Source organism: Bos javanicus, chromosome X (genome assembly GCF_032452875.1).
Source record: "Bos javanicus breed banteng chromosome X, ARS-OSU_banteng_1.0, whole genome shotgun sequence".
In the NCBI taxonomy this organism is placed as follows: Eukaryota; Metazoa; Chordata; class Mammalia; order Artiodactyla; family Bovidae; genus Bos; species Bos javanicus.
The window spans coordinates 72484955-72506224 of record NC_083897.1 but is presented as its reverse complement, the minus strand read 5'-3'; the positions used below and the strand labels follow the sequence as shown (position 1 = coordinate 72506224).

Sequence of the window (21270 nt, the reverse complement as noted above, 5' to 3'; positions counted from 1 at the left end):
TAGAACTGGATGTGCAACATGGACTGGTTCCAAATTGGGAAGGAGTACTTCTAGGCTGAATATTGTCACCTTGCTTATTTAACTTATATGCAGGTTACATCATGTGAAATGCCAGGCTGGATGAAGCACAATCGGGAATCAAGATTGCAGGGAGAATTATCAATAATCTAAGATATGCAAATGACACAACTCTTATGGCAGAAAGCAAAGAGGAACTAAAAGCCTCTTGATGAAAATGAAAGAGGAGAGTGAAAAAGCTGGCTTAAAACTCAACGTTCAATAAACTAAGATCATGGCATGTGATGCCATCACTTAATGGCAAATAGATGGGAAAACAATGGAAACAATGACAGACTTTACTTTTTTGGGCTCCAAAATCACTGCAGATGGTGACTGAAGTCTTGAAATTAAAAGACACTTGCTACTTGGAAGAAAAGCTCTGAGAAACCTAGAAAGCATATTTAAAAGCAAAGACATTACTTTACCAACAAAAGTCCATATCGCCAAAGCTCTGGCTTTTCCAGTAGTCATGTGTAGATGTGACAGTTGGACCATAAAGAAAGCTGAGCATGGAAGAACTGACACTTTTGAACTGTGGTGTTGGAGAAGATTCTTGAGAGTCCCTTTGACTACAAGGAGATCAAAAAAGTCAATTTTAAAGGAAATAAACACTGAATAATTATTGGAAGGACTGATCCTGAAGCTGAAGCTCCAATACTTTGGCCACCTGATGTGAAGAACTCGCTCATTCATCAAAAGACCCTGATGTTCAGAAAGACTGATGGCAGTAGGAAAAGGGGATGACAGAGAATGAGATGGTTGGATCACATCACCAACTTGATGGACATGCGTTTGAGCAAGCTCCAAGAGTTGGTTATGGACAGGAAAGCCTGGGATGCTGTAGTCCATGAGATTGCAAAGAGTCAGACATGACTGAGTCACTGAACCTAACTGAATTAATCTAGCGTGAATAGCTCTCACTTCTTCCAGATCTTAGAGAAAATGCTTTCACCTTTTCACTATTGACAATGAAGTTTGCTGTGAATTTATTGTACATGATCTTTATTATGTTGAGGTAGATTCCTTCTCTGTTCACATTCTGGAGAGCTTTTATAATAAATATGTGTTAAATTTTGTCAGAAGATTTTTCTGCATCTATTGATATGATCATGTGGTTTTTATTCTTCAGTTTGTTGATGTGCTGTATCACCCTGATTTATTTGAGTATGTTGAAAAGCTGCTTCATTACTGAGATGACTGTTGCTTGATCAATGAGTATATGTTCATCAGTGATTTTGGCGTTTGATTTTCTTTTTTGGTGTACCTGTCTGATTTTGGTATCAGGATTATGGTGGCTTCATATAATGAGTTTGAAAATGCCTCTTACTCTGCAATTTTTGGAATAGTTTCAGAAGGATAAGTATTAACTCTTCTCTAAATGTTTGATAAAATCTGCCTATGAAGCAATCTGTTCCTGGACTCTTGTTTGTTGGAGTCTCTTAATAATAATTTCAATTTTGGTACCTGTGATTAATCTGTTTATATTTTCTGTTTCATCAGTGATTTTGATGGTTAATTTAGTGAACCATCAAACCAGTGATCTTCCTGGTTTATTCCTTGGAGATTGCAATTTTCTAAGAATTTGTTCATTTCCTCCAATTTGTCCATTTTTTTGACATGTGTTTGCATGTAGTAGTCACGTGATCATTTTTTTTTTTTCTTTCCATGGTGTCTGTTGTAACTTCTTTTCATTTTTAAGTTTAATGATTTGAGTCTTCCTCCTCTTTTCCTTGATTAGTCTGGCTAAAGGTTCATCAATTTTGTTTATCTTTTCACAGAACCAGCCTATCACTTCATTGATGTTTTCTATTGGCTTCTTCGTCTCTACTTCATTTATTTCTACTATGAACTTTATGATTTCTTTCCTCTTCCTAATTTTAGATTTTGTCTGTCTTTCTTTTTATAGTTGCTTTAGGTATAAGATTATGGTCTTTTAGTGAAATTTTACTGAGATATAGTAGCTTTACAATGTAGTGTGAATTTCTACTGTACAGCCAATTGGATCACCTTTATCTACAAATATATGCCTTATTTTGTGGGTTTCCTTCCCATTTAGGTCAACATAGAGAACTGAGTAGGATTCACTGAGGTTTACAGTAGATACTCATTAGTAATCTATTTTATATACAGCATCAATAGTGTATGTATGTCAATCCCAGTCTACCAATTCCTCACACCCCCCGCCCTACCCACTTGGTAATCTTAAATTTAATCTCTTTGCCTGTGTCTATATTTCTGCTTTGAAAACAAGAACCTCTATATCATTTTTTTTTTCTAGGTTGCATGTGCATGCACACTCAGTCACTTCAGTCTTGTCTGGCTCTTTGAAACTGTATGGACTATAGCCTTCCATGCTTCTCAATCCATGGGATTCTCCAGACAAGAATACAGGAGTGTGTTGCCATGCCTTTCTGCAGTGTGTCTTCCTGGCCTGCATTGCAGGTGGATTCTTTACTGCTGAGCCACTGGGGAAACCCCTATAGAGTGCATATATATGTGTTAATATACAGCGTTTGTTTTGCTCTTTTTGACTTATTTCACTCTCTATGGTAGTATCTAGGTCCATCTACATATCTACAAATAATTAAATTTTGTTCCTTTTTTTTTTTTTGGCTGAGTAATACACGTGTACCACACCGCACACCTTCTTTAACCACTCCTCTGTTGATAACATTAAGGATTTCCTTATCTTGACTCTTGCAAGTAGTGTTACAATGAACATTGGGGTGGTGAATGTTTTTCTTGAAATCTAATTTTCTCTGGGTATATACCCAGTAGTGGCACTTCTGGGCAATATGTTAGTTCTACTTTTTTTTTTTTTTTTTTTTTTGAGTTAAGGAACCTTCATATTGTTCTCCATAGTGGTTGTATCAACTTACATTCCCACCAACAGTGCAAGTGGGTTCCCTTTTCTCCATATCCTCTCTAGCATTTGTTGTTGCAGATTTTTTTTCTTTTAATGATGATCATTCTGACAGGTGTGAGGTGACACCTTTTTGTGGTTTTACTTTGCATTTTTAAAATAATTATTGACCCTGTGCATCTTTCCCTGTATTTGTTTGTCACCTGTATGTCTTCTTTGAGAACTGTCTATTTAAGCCTTTGGCCCATTTTTAGATTGAGTTTTTTTTTTTTTTTTTTTTTTTTTAACCTGCATGAGCTATTTGTATTTTCTGGAGGTTAACCTATTGTCAATTTCTTGCTTTGAAAATACTGTTTTTCCCATTATAAGGGTTGTGTTTTCATCTTGTTTATGGTTTCCTTTGCTGGGCAAAAGCTTTTAAGTTTGCTTAGCTCCCATTTGTTTATTTTTGTTTTCATTTTCATTACTCTTGGAAGTGGGTCAAAGAAGATCCTGATGTGATTTATGTCAAAGAATCATCTGCATATGTTCTCCTCTAAGAGTTTTATAGTGTCTGGCCTTCCATTCAGGTCTTTAATCTATTTTTAGTTTATTTATGTATGGTGTTAGGGAGTATTCCAATTTCATTTTTATGCATGTAGCTGTTAAAAGCATCACACAACATGATCAAGTGTTATTTATCCCAGTGATGCAAAGATTCATCAGTATACACAAATCAATCAATGGGATGCAACGATATTAACAAATTGAAGAAAAAACACTTAATCATCTCAGTAGATGAAGAGAAAACTTTTGGCAAAATTCAAAACACATTTGTGATAAAACTCTCCAGAATGTAGGCAAAGAGGGAACCTATCTCAACATAATAAAGCCCATATATGACAAATCCACAGCACACCTTATTCTCAATTGTGAAAAACTGAAAGCATTTCCTTTAAGATCTGAAACAAGACAAGGGTGTCCATCCTCACCACTATCATTCAACATAGTCTTGGAAGCCCCAGTCACAGCAATCACTGAAGAATACAAAATAAAATGAATGCAAATTGGAAAAGGAGTAAAAAATGTCACTGCTTGCAGATGACATGATACTATACATGGAAAATCCTAAATCTGTCTGCCACCAGAAAACTACTAGAGTTAATCAATGAATTTGGTAAAGTTGCAGGAAGCAAAATTAATTCACAAAATCCTCTTAGATTCCTACACACTAACAATGAAAGATGAGAAAGAGAAATTAAGGAAACAATCTCATTTACCATTGCAACAAAAACAAATGATACCAGGGAATTTTATTTAATACTAAGGAATAAATCTACCTAAGGAGGCAAAATACCTGTATGCAGAAAACTGCAAGATACTGTTGAAAGAAATCAAACATGACACAAACAGATGGATCAATATACCATATTCTTAGATTGGAAGAATTAATATTGTGAAAATGACTATATTACCACAGGCATTCTACAGATACATTGCAATCTCTATTAAATTACTAATCACAATTTTCACAGAACTAGAACAGAAAATCTTATTTATATGGAAGCACAAAAGACCCTGAATAGTCAAAGTAATCTTGAGAAAGAAAAATGGAGATTGAGGAATCAGGCTCCTTAAATTCAGACATTACTATAAAGCTATATCAATCAAGACAATTTGGTACTGCCACAAAAACCCAGAAATATTGACCAGGTACAAGGTAGAAACCCCAGAGACAAACTCACATAGATATGATCACCTAATCCTATGACAAAGGAAGCAAGAATATAAGCAATAGAGATACAACAGCCTTTTTAATAAGTGTGGCTGGGAAAAATTGACAGCTACATATAAAAGGTTGTTTAGTTGAAAATTTTCTTGCTTCCTGAGGTAAGGTTGAATTGTTATGAACATCCCTATTAAATATATATATATATATATATATATATATATATATATATATTGCTGTATCGCATAAGTTTGGGATGATTGTGTTTTCAGTTTAATTCATATCTGTTGTGTGCTAAGTCACTTTAGTCATGCCTGACTCTTTTGCAACTCTATGGACCATAATCTGCCTGGCTTCTCTGTCTATGGGATTCTCCAGGCAAGGACACTGGAGTGGATTGCCATGCTCAATTCCTGGGAATCTTCCTGATCCAGGGATCAAAAACACATCCCTTGTGTCTCCTGTATTGGTAGTTAGGTTCTTTACTGCTAGAGCCACCCAATTCATGTTTAAGTGTTTTTGTTTTTCTTCTTCTTCTTCTCTTTGATTTATTCAGTGATTCACTGGTTATTTAATAGCATATTTTTGGCCCACAACTGTTTGCAGTTTTTAACATTTTTTTTTTACTTGTAATCAATTTCTAATCTCATAGCATTCTGGTTGGAAAAGATGCTTGATATGATTTCAGTTATCTTAAAATTGTGAAGGCTAGCTATCTGGCCTAGTATGAGATCTGTCCTGGAGAATGTTTCATATGCCTTGTGAAGAATTTGTATTCTATCTCTTTTGAATGGAATGTTCTATAAATATCCATTAAGTACCTCTGAGCTGTGTCACTTAAGACCTGTGCCTCCTTGATTTTCTGTCTGGGTGATTTGCTCATTCAAGACAGTGAAGTGCTAAAGTCTTCCACAATTATTGTGTTACTATTGATTCCTCCTTTCATGGCTGTTAGTATTTACCTTGCATATTGTGGTGCTCCTATGTTGGGTACATATATATTTATGATTGTTATATCTTCTTGAATTGATCCTTTGATAATTATGCAATGCCCTTCTTTGTCTCTTGCAACAGTTTTTATTTTAAAGTCTATTTTGTATGGTACAAGTATTTTGATTTTCTTTTGATTTCCATTTAAGTGAAATATATTTTCCATCCCCTCAGTTAGATTTGTGTTTGGCTCTAGATCTGAAGTGGATCTCTTAGCATACATACATATCTTGTTTCTGTATCCTTTCAGCCAGTTTATGTTTTATGGTTGGGGCTTTTAATCCATTTATGGTTTGGTAATTATCAATAGATATATTCTTATTGCCATTTTGTTAATTGTTTTGAATTTTTTTGTAGGTGTTTTTCTTTAGTTCCTCTTGTTTTCCTCTCTTGTGATTTGATGACTATCTTTAGTGTTGTGTTTAGATTCCCTTTTCTCTCTTTTCATGTGTATATCTATTAGAGATTTTTTGTTTGTGATTATCATGAGGTTTTTGTATAGGAGTTCACATATTTACAATTTTGTTTTAAGTTGCTGGTCTCTTAATTTCAAATTCATTTACAATATCAAGCATTGTGCCCTGCTCACATTTGTTGGTTTTGATCTCATATCTTTGTGTGGATGATTTCCAATATTTACTGTTTATTTGCCTTTACCAATGAGCTTTTCTTATAGTAATTTTCTTATTTCTAGTTGTGGCCTTTTCTTTTCTGCTTAGAGATTCTCTTTTTAGAATTTGATGCAAAGCTGGTCTGCACTTAACTTTTAATTCTCTTAACTTTTTCTTGTCTGTAAAGTTTTTGATTTCTCCATTGAATGGGAATGAGAGCCTTGCTGGGTCAAGTATTAATTATTGTGGATTCTTCTATCACTTTAAATATGTCATACCTCTTCTATCCTGCAGACGTTACATGAAGAAATCAGCTGATAACTTTGTTCAGATTCCCTTTATGTTATTTGTTACTTTTACTTTGTTGTTGTTAATATTTTTTCTTTGTCTTTATTCGTCAGTTTTGTTTCTATGTGTCTCAGTGGCTTCCTTCTTGAGTTTCCTGTCTGGGACTCTTCACTTCCTGGACTTGGATGACTGTTTCCTTTACCGTGTTAGGAATGTTTTTGACTACAATCTTTTGAAGTACTTTCTCAGGTCCTTTCTCTTTGTGGGACCCCTATAATATACATTTTGGTGAAGTTCATATTTTCCTGTATGATTGTTAGATTGTCCTCATTTGTTGTCATTATTTTATTTTTCTTTATTCTGTCCTACAGCAGTTATTTTCACTATAGTACCTTCTAGCTCATTTCTTATGCCTCAGTTATTCTGCTATTGGTTCCTTCTAGTGTATTTTTCATTTCATTTATTGTATTGTTCAGTTCTTTTTGTTCTTTACTTTTTCTAGGTCTTTGTTAAGCATCATTTCTTGTATCTTCTTGATATGGTCCTCCATTATTTTCCCAAGATCTTGCATCATCTTTACTTTTATTACTCTGAATACTTTTTCATATATATTGTTTATCTCCATTTTTCTTCATAGTTCTTCTGGGTATGTTTTTTGTTTCTTCATTTAGGACATATTCTTTTGCCATCTCATTTTGTCTAACTTTCTGTGATGGGTACTTTTTATTCAGCAGGCTGCTGTGTTGTGGTTCTAGTTTCTGCTCCCTGCTCCCTGGTGGATGAGACTCTCTAAAAGGCTTTTTCAGGTTTCCTTCTGGGAGGGACTGGTACCTACCATTGATGGGTGGAGGTGGGTCATGTCCTTATGGTGAACAGGACCATATAAGAAGTGTGTAGAGTTGGCAGCCATGTACTAAGGATGACTGTAGTCAGTTCTCTCCTGATGGGTGGGGATGTGTTCCCATCCTGTTGGTTGCTTGGCCTGAGGCATCCCAGCACTGGAGCACATGGGCTGTTGGGAAGGCCCTCCAAGAGGGCTCTTTCCAATGAATACATTCCAGAACTATTTCTTCCAGTGTCTTTGTCTCTTCAGTGAGCCACAGCTGTCTCCCACCTCTACAGGAGTTCCTTCAATACTTACAGGTAAGTCTGTCCCAGTTTCTCATGAGACCACCACTCTTCTGATGCTGGAAAATATTTAATGCAGAAGGAAAAGGGGATGACAGAGAATGAGATGGTTGGATGGCATCACCAACTCAATGGGCATGAGTCTGAGCAAACTCTAAGAGATAGTGAAGTACAGGAAAACCTGGCTGTTGTAGTTGATGGTGTCACAAAAGAGTTAGACATAACTTAGTAACTGAATAACAACAATTATTTCCCCTGGATTTTAGTTCATATGAGACCCTGTGCACATCCTCTAGGAGTAAATTTTCTGTTTTCCACAGTTCTATGAAATTCCTGCAATATAACTTCACTGTCCTTCAAAATCAGACTCTCTGTTTTCTCCTCTTCCCATTGCCAGATCCCCAGCCTGGAGAGCTAGATATCGATGGGGTTCAGACATTTCACTCCTTTAGGAGAACTTCTATGTTACAATTATTTTCCAGTTTGTGAGTTGCTCACCTATTGTGTATGGGATTTGTTTTATCACAGTTACACCCATCCTACCATCTGCTTTTGGCTTATTTTTCTTTGGATATGGGATTTTTTTTTTTTTTTTTTTTTAAGTTCCAGTGTTTGCTTTTGTTGATGGTTATTTAACAGTTCATTGGGATTTTGTTTTTTCCATAAAAACGGTGAGTTTGTATCCTTCTAATTTGCCATCTTTTCTCCTCTCCCTTTCTTAACAACTTACTCTTCACTTTGCCTATTTCTTCTTGCACTTCACTCTAAGAAGTGAGAAATTAGGCCATACTTCCAATACTTTGTTCCAAAGATTTTCAGACTTATGTCTAAGTTTATCATTAAAACCCTATTTTCCATAAAATAGAACACAGTTTGGGCAAGTTATATTTGCCACTTTATAAAAAGAGTCAACTTTCCGACAGTTTCCATTAACATGCTTTTCATTTCTTTCTGAGATCTCCTCAGAAGCACTTTTAACATTCCTGCATCTACCAACATTTTCTTCATGATTATTTATGAAGATAGAAGCTTTTTATATAAATATCTCTTTTCTTTCTTATTATTTTCCAGAATCACCTATAAAGTTCACATTTCTACCAACAGACCCCTCAAAGGCAATCATTTCACTTTAATTGCCTCTTTAAAGACCCTATTTCCAAATTCATTTTGAGGCACTGAGATTTATAACTTCAATATATTAATTTCAAAAGAACACAGTTCTTTCCATAACAAATAGTGTCTCCCATGTTGTCTTTTACTCTCTTGATAGTGTCTCTTATTGCATCAAATTTTAAAATTTTGTTACACTATTGTTTTTTGTTGTATATTATTTTATTGTTACATCCTAGAAACCACTGCCTAATTCAAATTCATGAACCTTTTCCTCCAAGTGCTTTCCCTTTTATGTTTTGGTCTTTGACTCATTCTGACTTAATTTTTGTGTACAGTATAAGAAAAGAACCCAACTTCTGTGTTTTGCACGTAGACAGTTTTCTGAGCACTATTTGAGAAGATGGTCCTTTTTCCTATTGACTTGTCTGAACACTCTTGGAAGATATTTAACCATGTATATTAATGTCTTAACTGTAATCTCCAAACTGTTGATCTTTATGTCTTTCCTCATTCCTTTGCTAGGTTGTTTTGATTACTGTATATTTGTAGTAAGAGTTGAAATAAGTGTGAGTTCAACAACTTTCCTTCTTTGCGACCCCATGGACTGTAGCCTACCAGGCTCCTCCCTCCATGGGATTCTCCAGGCAAGAATACTGAAGTGGGTTGCCATTTCCTTCTCCAGGGGATCTTCCCGACCCAGGTATCAAACCTGGGTCTCCTGCATTCCAGGCAGACGCTTTAACCGCTGAGCCACCAGGGAAGCCCGTATATTTGTAGTAAAAGTTGAAATAAGTGTGAGTTCAACAACTTTCCTTTTTCAAGATGTTTATGGCTCATAAAGCTCTTTTGAGGTTACATGTGAATTTTAGGATTTGTTTTCTCTCTTTCCATCAAAAATAGAGGAATTTTGGTTGCAGTTGCATTAAGCTGTAGATCATCTGAGTACTATTGGCATCTTAAGAATATAGTCTTCCATGTATGAATATGGAATATATTTCCATTTATGTTTTTGATCATTTCTTTCAGAAGTTTCCCCCCCTTTTTTTTTTTCTTTTCATAATATAGATTGTTTGCTTCTTTGGTTACATTTGTTCCTAAACAGTGTATTCTTTTTTTTTTTTTTTTTAATCAAAAGTGAAACAAGATTATCCCTGGTGGTCTAGTAATTAAGAATCTACCTGCCAGTGTTCAGGGTGTGAGTTTAACCTTGATCCAGGAGGCTCCCATGTGTCCTGAAGTAACCTAGGCCCATGTGCCAAAGCTACTGAGCCTGTGCTCTAGAGACAATGAGCCAGAGCTACTGAGTCCACATGCTACACATACTGAAATCCCTACACTTAGCCTGTGCACCACAATAAGAGAAGCCACCACAGTGAGAAGCCCACACATTGAAACAAAGAATAACCCCTGTAGCCACAATTAGAGAAAGCCCACATGAACCAACAAAGATCCAGTGCAGCCAAAAATAAATTAATTAACTAATAAAGAAAGTGAAATCATTCTCTGTAATGACATATATGAGGAAATAATCTAAAAAAAATGTGCTGATATATGTATACATATAACTGATTCACTTTGCTGTATAGCTGAAACTGAAACAACATTGTAAATCAACTATTCTCCAATAAACGTTTTTTTTTTGTTTGTTTGTTTGTTTGTTTTTAATCCAACCAAAATTGAAATTATTTTCTTGGCTTCCCTTTTTGGAATGATGACTTTTACTATACAAAAACACAACTGATTTTTGACAGTTAAATTTGTGTTCTGTTAGTTTACTGAATGTTTCTTAGGTCTAATAGCCATGTTCCACCCAAGTTTTTAGTGTCTTCTATATATCAATCATATATTCTTTAAGAAAAGATAATTTAACTTTTTTCTTTCTAAACTGTCCTTTAATTTATTTTCTTACTTTAATGCCCTAACTAAAGCTTCCAATAAAATGTTGGACATGGGTTGTATAGGTGAACATTCTTGTCTTAATCCTGATTCAGGGAAACAGCTTTCAATCTCCCACCACTGAGCATTTTATTATTTGAGAATATTCTTATGTAATTGTAAGTAGGTTGAGAAAATGTTCTACTATGTTTCTGTTATTAAGTATTTTTGTCATGAATGAGTGTCAATTTTTGTCAAATGCTTTTATGCATCATCTTAAACAGCTGTGCTTTTTCTCCATTCTGCTAATTTTGTATACTTCATTGATTAGTTTTTATATGTTGACACTCTTTCTGTGTTCCAGGAATTAATCCCACTTGGACACAGGATATGCAACTTAATGTTTCTGAATTAGTTTTGCTAGTAATTTTTGATTGTTTTGGCATTAATATTGAACAAGGATATTGGTCTCAACTTTTCTTGTAATTTCTGTCTTGCTTTAGGTTTAGGGTAAAACTGGCCTCATAGATTGAGTTAAGACTTGTTCTCTCTTCAAGTTTTTGGAAGAGTTTCAGAATAATTAATATTAAGTTTTCTTTATATATTTGGCATGCTGTGGTCCATGGGGTCTCAAAGAGTCGAACACAACTGGGCAACTGAACAGCAACAACATATATTTGGCATCATTCACCTTTTTAGTTATCTGGTCCTGGGCTTTTATTGTTATTATTTATCCAAACTCCTTGCCATTTATACATCTTTCAGATTTTCTATTCATGATTCAGTCTTGATAGGTTGTGTCCTTTGAAGAATTTGTCTTTTTGATCTAGGTTATCCAAATCATTGAGATACAATTGTCCAAAAAAATATTTTATAATCTATTTTATGTTTTTCAAATTGGTGATGATAACATCATGTTAATTTTTTATTTCAGTTAATTATTTTTCTCTCATTTTTCTTATTCAACCTAGCTAACATTTTGAAAATTTTATTGATCCTTTCAAAAAGCAATATGCTGTTTTGTTTATTTTTTCCCTGTTATTTTCCATTACATATCTATTATTTCCTTCTGCTAGATTTGAGTTTGTATATATGTGTGCTGAGTTATTCAGTAGTGTCTGGCTCTTCATGACACCATGAAGTCCTCTGTCCGTGGAATTTTCTAGGCAAGAATACAGGAAGAGATTGCCATTTCCTATTCCAGGGGATCTTTCCAACCCAGGGATTGAACCCACATCTCCTGCATTGGCAGGTGGCTTTTTTACCGCTTAGCCACAGATGTGAGTTTAGTTTTGTCTTTCCCCCTACTAATTCCTTAGTCAATTTGGACTGCTATTTTAGAATATGATATTTGGGTGGCTTATAAACAATATCAAATTATCTATCGCAGTACTAAAAGTTATGAAATCCAAAATCAAGTTGTGGGACAGTTCCTATGTCTGAAAAGATTAAATTTCATGACTCATCAAGAGTGCTCTTTTCAATGTTTCTTTGCATGATAGAATGGATGAGGAAGCTCTGCAGGATCTCTTTTAGAAGGACACTGATTCAGTTCATGAGGGCTTTGCTTCTTGAACTTACTGTTTACTCGTTGAGTCATACTTGACTCTCTTGTGGATTCAGTGGACTAATATATGTAAAATAGTCAGTGAGAATTTTCTGTATGACTCAGGGAACTCAAACTGGGGTTCTGTGACCACCTGTAGGGATGGGATAAGGTGGGAGGGAGGTTCAAGATAGAGGTGACATATGTATACTTACGGATGATTTATGTTGATGTATGGTAGAAACAAAGCAGGTCAAGAAGCAACAGTTAGAACTGGGTATGGAACAACAGACTGGTTCCAAACAGGAAAAGGAGTACCTCAAGGCTGTATATTGTCACCCTGTTTATTTAACTTATATTCAGAGTACAACATGAGAAACGCTGGGCTGGAAGAAGCACAAACTGGAATCAAGATTGCTGGGAGAAATATCAATAATCTCAGATATGCAGATGACACCACCCTTATGGCAGAAGGTGAAGAGAAACTGAAAAGCCTCTTGATGAAAGTGAAAGAGGAGAGTGAAAAAGTTGGCTTAAAGCTCAACATTCAGAAAACGAAGATCATGACATATGGTCCCATCACTTAATGGCAAATAGATGGGGAAACAGTGTCAGACTTTATTTTTGGGGGCTCCAAAATCACTGCAGATGGTGATTTCAGCCATGAAATTAAAAGACACTTACTCCTTGGAAGGAAAGTTATGATAGATAACATAGATAGCATATTCAAAGGCAGAGACATTACTTTGCCAACAAAGGTCCGTCTAGTCAAGGCTATGGTTTTTCCAGTGGTCATGTATCCATGTGAGAGTTGGACTGTGAAGAAAGCTGAGCGCCAAAGAATTGATGCTTTTGATCTGTGGTTTTGGAGAAGACTCTTGAGAGTCCCTTGGACTGCAAGGAGATCCAACCAGTCTATTCTAAAGGAAATCAGTCCTGGGTGTTCTTTGGAAGGACTGATGCTAAAGCTGAAACTCCAGTACTTTGGCCACCTCATGAGAAGAGTTGACTCATTGGAAAAGACTCTGATACTGGGAGGGATTGGGGCCAGGAGGAGAAGGGGACGACAGAGGATGAGATGGCTGGATGGCATCACCGACTCGGTGGACGTGGGTTTGGGTGAACTCCAGGAGTTGGTGATGTACAGGGAGGCCTGGAGTGTTGCAATTCATGGGGTCACAAAAAGTCAGACACAACTTAGTTACTGAACTGAACTGAACTGATGGCAGAAACCAAGATAATACTGTAAAGCAAGTATCCTTCAAGTAAAAATAAAGAACTTAAAAAAAAAAGCATTAAAATATATCTAGGAATTTCTCTGGAACTGTTATGAACAGTGTGGAGTCAGTTCAGTTTCAGATAGTTCCCTGATCCAGCGTATACTTCTTCACAATGTCTATAGGCCCCTTCCAATGCTTCAGTTCAGTCGCTCAGTCATGTCTTGCTTAGTCAACTTTAAATATATGTTTTTAATCTGTTGCACCTGTCACTTTCAGAGTGGTTCCCTCTTCTTTGTTTATTTTTTCTTCCTCTGTTTGCAAGTCTTTTCAGTGTCTAATTGTTGCCCTGACAGAAGGCTGTGAAAGTGGTCACTTATTTTGGCTCACTTGTTCAGTTGTGTTGTGGGGAGGGAGGAACACTGCAAACAAATATAACTGGTATGTGTGGGGATTGCTCTGCAGTGTATGGACCACACTGAGTTTGCCCCAGCTCAGGGCAGCATGTGATTTCCAGGTCTACACTGCTCAGGCTCCAGGTTGCTCTGCAAGGGTAGGGTTGAAAGTGGGCGCTGCGTTTGGTGCACTTCCTAGGTCTAAGCTGCTCAAGTTCTGGTTCTCGGGTAAAATAATTAGGAATAAGTCTACCTAAAGAAGTGAAATACCTATGTATAGAAAACTATAAAACACTGCTGAAAGAGATCAAAGATGTCACAAATAGAAGGAGAAATATACCATGTTCATGGATTGGAAAAATCAGTATAGTGAAAGTGAGTATACTACCCAAAGCAATCTATAGATTCAATGCCAATCCCTTTCAAGCTGCTGCTGCTGCTACTGCTAAGTTGCTTCAGTCGTGTCCCACTCTGTGCAAGCCCATTGACTACAGCCGACAAGGCTCCTCTGTCCCTGGGATTCTCCCGGTAAGAATACTGGAGTGGGTCGCATTTCCTTCTTCAATGCATGCATGCATGCTAAGTCACTTCAGTCATGCCCAACACTATGCGACCCCATGGACAGCAACCCACCAGGCTTCTCTGCCCACAGGACTCTCCAGGCAAGAATACTAGAGTGGATTGCCATTTTCTTCTCCTCCTATCAAGCTACCAATGGTATTTTTCACAGAACTAGGACAAATAATTTCACAATTTGTATGGAAATACAAAAAACCTTGAATAGCCAAAGCAATCTTGAGAAAGAAGAATGGAACTGGAGGAATCAACCTGCCTGACTTAAGACTATACTACCAAGCTACAGTCATCAAGACAGTATGGTATTGGCACAAAGACAGAAATATAGATCAATGGAATAAAATAGAAAGCCCAGAGATATATCCACAGACCTATGAACAGTGTATCTTTGATAAGGGAGGCAAGGATATACAATGGAGAAAAAAACAATTTCTTTAGTGGTTCTGGAAAAACTGGTCAGCCACCTGTAAAAGAATGAAACTAGAACATTTTCTAACACCATATACAAAAATAAACTCAAAATGGATTAAAGATCTAAATGTATGACCAGAAGCTATACAACTTCTAGAGGGAAACATAGGCAAAACACTCTCTGACATAAATCACAGTAAGATCTTCTATGACCCACCTCCCAGAGTAATGGAAATATAAGCAAAAAAAACAAATGGGACCTAATTAAACATAAAAGCTTTTTAATAAGAAAGGAAACTATCACCAAGATGAAAATACAGCCTTCAGAATGGGAGAAAAGAATAGCAAATGAAGCATCTAACAAAGAATTAATCTCAAAACTATACAAGGAGCTCGTGTAGCTCAATACAAGAAAAATAAATGACCCAATCAAAAAATGGGCCAAAGAACTAAACAGACATTTCTCCAAAGAAGACATACAGATGGCTAACAAACACATGAAAAGATGCTCAACATCACTCATTATTTTAGAAATTCAAATCAAAATCACAATGAGGTACCACCTCATGCTGGTCAGAATGTCTGCTATCCAAAAGTCTACAAACAATAAATGCTAGAGAGGGTATGGAGAAAAGGGAACCTTCATACACTGTTGGTGAGAATGCAAACTAGTACAGCCACTTTGGAGAACAGTGTGAAGATTCCTTAAAAAAACTTGAAATAGAACTCCCATACGACCCAGCAATCCCACTGCTGGACATACACACCAAGGAACCAGAATTGAAAGAGAAACGTGTACCCCAATGTTCATCACAGCACTGTTTATAATTTCCAGGACATGGAAGCAACCTAGATGTCCATCAGCAGATGAATGGATAAGAAAGCTGTAGTACAAATACACAATGGAATATTACTCAGCTATTTAAAAAAATGCATTTGAATCGATTCTAATGAGGTGGATGAAACTGGAGCCTATTATTCAGAGTGAGGTAAGTCAGAAAGAAAGACACCAATACAGTATATTAATGCATATATATATGGAATTTAGAAAGATTGTAACGATGACCCTATATGCAAGACAACAAAAGAGACACATATATGAAGAACAGACTTTTGGACTCTCTGGGAGAAAGCAAAGGTGGGATGATTTGAAAGAATAGCACTGAAACATATATATTATCATATGTGAAATAGACCACCAGTCCAGGTTCAGTGCCTGAAATAGGGCACTCAAAGCTGGTGCACTGGGACAACCCTGGGGGAAGGGATGCGGACAGAGGTGGGATGGGGGACTCAGGATTCGGGACACATGCACACCCATAGCTGATTCATGTCAATATATGGCGAAAACCACTACAATATTGTAAAGTATTTAGCCTCCAATTAAAATAAATAAATTAATTTAAAATAAATACTTAAAAAAATTCCCACGTTTGTTTTTCTATAATCCATTTGTTGATTGAGAGTGTCATTTAATTTCCACATACTTGTGTATTTTCAAATTTACCTCGTTATTAGAACTTCATTCTCTTATAATTTTAAAAAGTTTCTTTTTACATTTTTAAGATTTAAATATATTAATACTTGTTTTATGACCTAATATGTCGTCTATTTTGGAGAATAACTTACATGCATTTGAGAAAAATATGTATTGTGCTGTTGCTGAATGAGGCGGTCTATATATGTCTGCTTGTTTTATATGGTTTATAATATCCTGTTATTCTCTTTTCTTAAAATTATGAATCAAATTGCAAAGTCTTGACACACAGACAATTGTTCAAACATTATTCTAGGTGCTTTACTAATTTTTAATAACAATGAAATAGAAACTTTTTAATAAAACAGATTACACTCCAAATGTGGATGTATCTCATCTAATCTGTCAATGTCCTTAACAGAATAATATATATATATATCCAGAGAAAAAAGAAATTCTGCCATTACACTGCCTTTGGTATTAAATATTGATTTTGTTTCTCTGTAGAGCATAGCATGCTATGGTTCCATTTTTAATTTTTTGAGGAACCTCCAAAATGTTTTCCACAGTGGGTGAACCAATTTAAATTTCCACGAACAGTAACCTGTTTGTGGAACACGAAATGATTCCCTTTACTCCACATTCTCACCAACTTGTTATCTCTTGCCTTTTTATTATGGTAATTCTGAATGATATGAGGTCATATTTCACTAAGGTTTTGACTTGAATTTTTGTGATGATTAGCAATATTGTACATCTCTTCATGAATCTGTTGGCCATTAGGATATCTCATTTGGGGAAATGTCTATTAAGTTTCTCTACATATTTTTAATCAGGTTTTTAATGGGTTATATGAGTTATTGATGTATTTTAGATATTAACACTGTTAAAATCAAAAGTCAATAAAGGAAAAACTTGAAAATTCCCTGAGCAGACAAAATCTGTTCAGTAATACAAGCAAAACTTGATTTAGCTTGCCAAATGAACATGACCTGGTTCATTTCATGTTTATACATCTGGAAATTATAACTAAATCTTAAAGTTTTCAAAAATTAGTATGAGCTATTCACTGATCAATTCCCTATCATTATAGAAAAAATTAATATTATGATCAATCACCATGAAGAACAAGCTGTCATTAATTTCTCACTGTATAAGCTGCTTCATAAGGATTAGCCTCATTTTACGTTTTGGTTTGCATGCTCCTGGCTTTGCAAACTATCTTTTTGGTGTGTGCATGACAAATTTTAGTAATTAGCACTTTGGTGATTGTTTGGTATACTTATTTACAAACTTTGACATTATATAGCATCAGAAGTGGGATCCAAAAAAGACCCCCAATAATTCCAAGTCCACTGAGCAAACAGATGCTGGTACCCAAAAGAATCATTGAGCTCACTCACCCTGGACTCTAAGTGTAAGTCTATCTTAGATGTGAGCTCTTCTCTCTTTGGATTTTGAGCTCTCTAATCTTATTATCCCTACCTATATTTTATTTGCTAAAAGTTCTTGTTAAGTCTCCCTACTCTGCACCAAAAGGGGGGAATATGTGATTCCTTCCATTTAGGAAGAGCTGTTGAAAAATAGGATCACTCATAGTTAAGATGTGTTTGGAAATCTAAAGGAAAATATAGGTTCTTGGTGGTCTGAATAGAATCCCATGCCTTTTTGGGAGATGGATGAAATTTTAGAATTATAGTAGCCACTTTGGGAAAACATTTTATGATTTCTTTCCTTCTACTAACTTTGGGGTTCTTCATTTCTTCTTTTTCTAACTGCTTTATGTGTAAAGGTAGGTTATTTATTTGATATTTATCTTGTTTCTTGATGCAAACTTGTATTGCTATGAAACTTTAATTTAGATAAGTCCACCTTAATTGATACCAATGAAAAATAGAATTACCAAACTCCACAGAGACAATGGAACATATGCTTGGCTATTATGCACTAGTTTTTGATAGGGGAAAAAAAAAAAAAAACTCTAACACAGCTCTAAAAGAATCCTTGCAGCATGAAAATAAATTAAAAAACCAACCAACCAACAAAAAAATCTTTTAGTAAAAATTTGGTAATGTCTGAGCCAACTGAGCAGATAACCTTAACTTAGTTGATGTGCCAGAATCACATTTTGGAAGCAACTATTATTTTGAGTTTTGTAATTGACACATGGCTGCAATTTTAAGAGAAAAGCTAACAGATCTGTGTGTGTGTCTGTATGTTTGCATATGTCTACATATGCATATTATAGATATTTGGTATCATTATACCTCAGCATGGCCAAAATTAATTTTTAAAGAGTTTTATTTAATTAGCTTTAAGAAAATTATTTATATAAATTAGGTATATTCTCAGAAGTATAGAAACTAACCCAAGTGTTTTATCAAGTTAATATTATCTAGGAAAAACTTTAATAAATGAGAGATAATTTAAGTTTGTTGGTTTAATAAAAGCAAAAATTTCATGAAAATTTTTCAGCAAAATAATCATTTAAGATGATAGCTAGCTGTTTGATGTCTAAACGAAGCATAATTATTAAACACAAGTAAGCTAAATAAATGTAAATAATATAAATGTTTAAAATAAGATGAATTGAAAAATTATATTAATTGAATATCTAAACTATTTCAAAATAAGGTAAACATTAAATGCCAAACAAATTTATCTACTTTAGGATTTTTAACTTATTATATAGAAATAAAAGATATGTTAATCTACTAAAAATATACTTGTGTAACATAGATATGCACTTTGAAATAATATTCTTGCAAAATTATAAAATATATTTATAAATTCAATGATTTACTAAAAATGTTAATATATGGTAGACATTTCACAAGGACCTACTTCTAGCTTTAACCAAAAAGCAAATATTATTTACTATCAGTTATATTCTCCAGTAGCTTAGCTGGTAAAGAATCTGCCTGCAATGCAGGAGACCCTGGTTCAATTCCTAGGTGGGGAAGATCCGCTGGAGAAGAGATAGGCTACCCAATCCAGGATTCTTGGGCTTTCCTGGTGGCTCAACTGGTAAATAATCTGCCTGCCATATGGGAGACCTGGGTTCTATCCCAGGGTTGGGAATATCCCTTGGAGAAGGGAAAGACTATCCACTCCAGTATTCTGGCCTGGAGAATTCCATGCACTATATAGCCCATGTGATTGCAGAGAGTCAGATACAACTGAGCGACTTTCATTTTCACTACTTTCATAATTTGGAAACAATATGTAAAAATAAAATTACTGAAATAAGGGTAAAAGAAAATAACTGTATATTTAAAGTAGATAAGGAAAATAGAATGCATGGTTTAAGGAAAAGGAATGTTGAGAAATGAGCATGATGTGTCACCAAGCTGACTAAGACTGGAATAAATTTACTTAAGTTTAGAAAAACTTTTAATGTCAAAAGTATAATGTGCAAACTTTGAATTTCAATGTCTCTGTTAAAGTCAGAGGAAATCATAAACATGTGTGGCCAAGACAGAAGAGTAGAAAGAGCCTGAGCCCATCTCCTTCCTCATGAACACATTAAAAGTACAAATATTTACAAAGTAAATATTTAGGAGAATGACTAGAAGATTAACAGAAAATATTTCCACAGTTAAAGATAGAGTAACCACAATGAGACAGACAAAAGAAGGCAGAGACAATGTATACTCAAGACTAGACTTCCAGATAAGAGACTCACAAACTGGAGAATAATCACAACTGAAGAGGTTCTTTCTAAGGAATGAGAGATTGGAGATCCATACCAGGTTCTCTAGACCTGCATGAGGACCTGAAACATAAATATGAGCCACCAGAATGCTTAACTTTGAAGATGAGCAGGGATTACATATAGGGAGTAAGAGGATTTTAGGAAACAGATGCTCTACTCTTAAAGGACATGTGCAAAATCTCACATGCCCTGAGTCCTAGTGAAGAAGTAGTAATTTAAAAGAAGCCTTTGTCAGACCCATTTGCTGATCTTGGAGAGCCCCCTAGACAGGTAGAAAACAACTGAGACTTCTTATGGAGGCATAGTAGATGGCCAAAGCCACGTTGGGGAGCTCATTCTGCCACAAGAACAATTGAGGAGGAAAATGACCTCTTTACTCCCGCCACTAGTCTTTAAAACAAGGGCTGACACTAACCACGAGCCCCCAAGGACACACAGTCAGCTGCCCCAAAACTAGGCCTTGCCCACCAGCAAATTGACACTAGCAGTGTGCCATGCTGACCTCACAACTAACAGTTCCATGAATTGACCACTCCAACCAGGAGGCCAACACCAACCTCATCCCTGCCAAACTCCAAAGCCAGGTACCCTAGAACATAGCTGCACACACCAGTGGGCTGGCACCAGTTTAGATCCAGAGAGTCCCCGAATTCAGCTGCTCGAGGACCCTACCCTGCCAGTCATCAGGCCAACACCAGTGCTGGAACCCACATAAGCAATGCAGTCAACTATGCCAGGATCAAGTTTCACCCACTAAAAAGAGAGTCCCGGCCTCAGGATTCCCTGGGCTGTTCATCCATCTCTGCTGGGACACAGGGCCATCCACCATTAACTGACCTCCTGTGCTTGAATACTATGTACCCCACAGACAGCCATACCAGGACCCAGTCACAGTCTTAAGCAGGCTTGAATCCATTGCAAAAGGCATTGCTTGATAGACAATAAGATGAGGAACCAATTCTAACTACTAGTACAACAATAGTAGTCAAATCCTGCCATAACAGTAAAACCTAAGCAAGCACATGAGCATACCCCTGGAGTATATAGCTCAGAATAGCAGAAATGAGCATATGACTGGGTCCATTAGGACATCTGATATTATAAGTGAACAATTCAAAGAAATAGAGGGGAATAATAAAATAGGAAAGACTAGAGATCTCTTCAAGAAACCTACCAAGGGCATATTTTATGTAAAGAAGGGCAGGATAAAAGACAGAAATGGTGTGGACCTAACAGAAGCAAAATATATTAAGAAGAGGTGACACGAATGCATAGAAGTACTATATGAAAAAATATT

The 21270-nt window shown here is 35.8% G+C and overlaps 1 non-coding gene across 1 annotated transcript; it reads right to left on the bottom strand.

Moving 5' to 3' along the window:
• Positions 1–9449: 9449 nt before the first annotated feature.
• TRNAS-GGA (transfer RNA serine (anticodon GGA)) lies at positions 9450–9521 on the bottom strand. The gene has a single exon. It is a non-coding gene; the product is annotated as a tRNA-Ser (tRNA).
• Between the last annotated feature and the right edge of the window lie 11749 nt (positions 9522–21270).